Source organism: Megalopta genalis, unplaced genomic scaffold, assembly GCF_051020955.1.
Source record: "Megalopta genalis isolate 19385.01 unplaced genomic scaffold, iyMegGena1_principal scaffold0300, whole genome shotgun sequence".
Classification (NCBI taxonomy): domain Eukaryota; kingdom Metazoa; phylum Arthropoda; class Insecta; order Hymenoptera; family Halictidae; genus Megalopta; species Megalopta genalis.
In genome coordinates this window covers 20,001-22,500 of record NW_027476369.1, presented here as the reverse complement: position 1 = coordinate 22,500, position 2,500 = coordinate 20,001, and the positions used below count along the sequence as shown (strand labels likewise).

Sequence of the window (2,500 nt, the reverse complement as noted above, 5' to 3'; positions counted from 1 at the left end):
GCTCGTTGAGTGCCTCAACCTCGGCGAGTATCTTTGACCCGGACTCCTTATTGACTTTCGACTCAGGTCGAAAGCAAAAGGTCCGTATTTCGGACACTCGCCTAAAGGCTTCGTCTCTTACGAGATCGAGAGGCCGTACCTTCTGCCCGGAGAACGTCCCCTTCGGTCTCCTGGCCCGGTTTACTGCGGCCTTGCCGGTGGGTGCGCCCGGCTTGGCTCGCTTTGACTTTTTGGTGACGGTTTGCCAACCGTCACCAGTAGGGTCCTCGACACGCTCGGGTGCCGACTGCACCTTCACGAGTGACGTGTCTCCGACTCGTTCGATTACTTCCACGTTGGGCTCGGTTTTCACCGAGACCGCTCGCGTGGGAGTCACACATCTTTGCAAGATCACACGAGGATTGGCGATATTAATCACCTTCCCGGATCTTGTCTTTCTCACAGACGCGGGGGGACTGACAGCTGCATTTGCAGTTCCCGCGTCTGCGGCGACGGCTTCACTCCGAGTAGGAGCTGGACCCGTCGTCTTTGGACGCTTAGTTTTTTGTTCATTAATTTTATTCAGACCCATAATGTGTCTTGGTCTTTCATCCAGTGCGCTCCCCGGCCACCACCGACCCACACAATTTGGAACCCGCCAAAGGCTGAGTTAGGGCTACGCACCGAATATAGTCTGCTGGCTGGGTCGGTTTCCTTACCCAGCCCGCGTCCTCGCCCAGCAGAACCCACTTGCCCGTAGCGTGTGGTCGTTCCAAGCCGATTGACTGGACCAGGGCTGCTTTTCTCGTCCAGCCGCCCATCTAGCCGAAGCAGAGGCCGAAGGTACGTGTTGGGGACGTCTCACCCGCAGGAGAGGGCCCCCTCAGATCCCAGGATCCTCTTTTCCGACGACAAGGGTCGCCACGCACGGCAAACACGTGGGAGACAGCAGTCGGAGAGGCTGCCTCTTCCTCTCCACCACACTTCGTTCAGTTCGCTGCGTATTTAAGAACACGAGCTATCCAGCGGTACCTTTTTCGTGGAGGCTCAAGTGTGGCTAGGGCACGTTTGCCCCTTGCGGCCTGGGTTGCCCGGGGGATTGATTGCATCCCATGTATTCCTGAGCCCAGCGGAGTGTTGTCTAGTGGCGTGTTCCGCCCACGAAAAACGGTCTGAAAAAAACCGTTTAACGTAAACTGGGGAACTGATGCCACGAGTGACAACAGTTCCCCAGTCGGAAGTCATACAGCACATACAGTGCTGTACAAAGAACACGCCACAGCCCGTATGCTAAATCAGGGCCTCGCCATTATGCGAAGTACTACATGTACGACGCACTGACGGTCTCTAATGCCTTCATCGCCGATACACCCATCGACTCGGCCGATCAACCCTCCTACGCGAGGGCTAGTTCGGGGGTTATCTCCCGCCCTGGGTGGCCACAGACCGCCACCGCCAGTAGATAGGGACAATTATTGCGAATCTGGCCACCACGGAGGTGGCGCAGATATGTTTCCTCGCCATGTTGGCATACACAAAACTTTAGTACCTACCCCCCGACGGAACACCTACGAGGGGTCCGAACGTGGGTAAATCGCCGCCTTCGTTCAACGTTCATTAGGCTGGGTACGGAAGACCCAGTCTTGACTCCTTGTCCGTGTAAGGAGTTTTCAAGTTTGTTTTGAGTTGGGTAGGCTGTGCTACCTACTCCAACTGTGTATAGAAGGTTATTAGGAGGGTTTTGCTTTGCCGCTTGACCGCGGCAGCGGGTGCCCGCCACCGCCCTCCGCAGTGACGGCACTCTGCCACATGTATTCACCCCCTTTCTTCTACACGTCAGCAATGATTATGCAGCGTGCTAGGGCGGCGTGTGTTGGTTATTCTTTGCCTATTGGCGTAACTAGGCGGCTGCACATGGTTGGTGCCCGTCTAGCGAAGATAGGCATGTTGCTGTTGGCGTAGCGGTGCTTCGCCAGCTACGGTAGCGGGTGTCAAGCACCTCACGCAAGCACCGCGGCCGTTCAGCTCCACAAAACCGTGATGGGGAGGAATCTGTGATGGGGAAGGATGGGACTAGGCAGGGCGGGTGCCATAGCCCTTTTTTGCCGCAAATACAGACTTGCGTTGCCCGGTCTCCGCCGCGTGGAGGCGGGGTTGGACTTTGGAGACCAGTAGATAGGGACAGATGGGAATCTCGTTAATCCATTCATGCGCGTCACTAATTAGATGACGAGGCATTTGGCTACCTTAAGAGAGTCATAGTTACTCCCGCCGTTTACCCGCGCTTTTTTGAATTTCTTCACGTTGACATTCAGAGCACTGGGCAGAAATCACATTGCGTCAACACCCGTGGGGGCCATCGCAATGCTTTGTTTTAATTAGACAGTCGGATTCCCCTAGTCCGTGCCAGTTCTGAGCTGAGCGTTGAATGGCGGCCGAAGAGGACGACCGCACCGATGGGAAACGCCACGGAAGCCTCGCAGCAAGGAAGATCCGCGGGAGGCCAAGGCACGGGACCGAG

The 2,500-nt window shown here is 56.2% G+C and overlaps 1 pseudogene; it reads right to left on the bottom strand.

Annotated features, from left to right (window-relative positions):
• LOC143263052 (large subunit ribosomal RNA) overlaps positions 1 to 2,500 on the bottom strand; it is a 7,605-nt pseudogene that overhangs the window by 2,487 nt on the left and 2,618 nt on the right.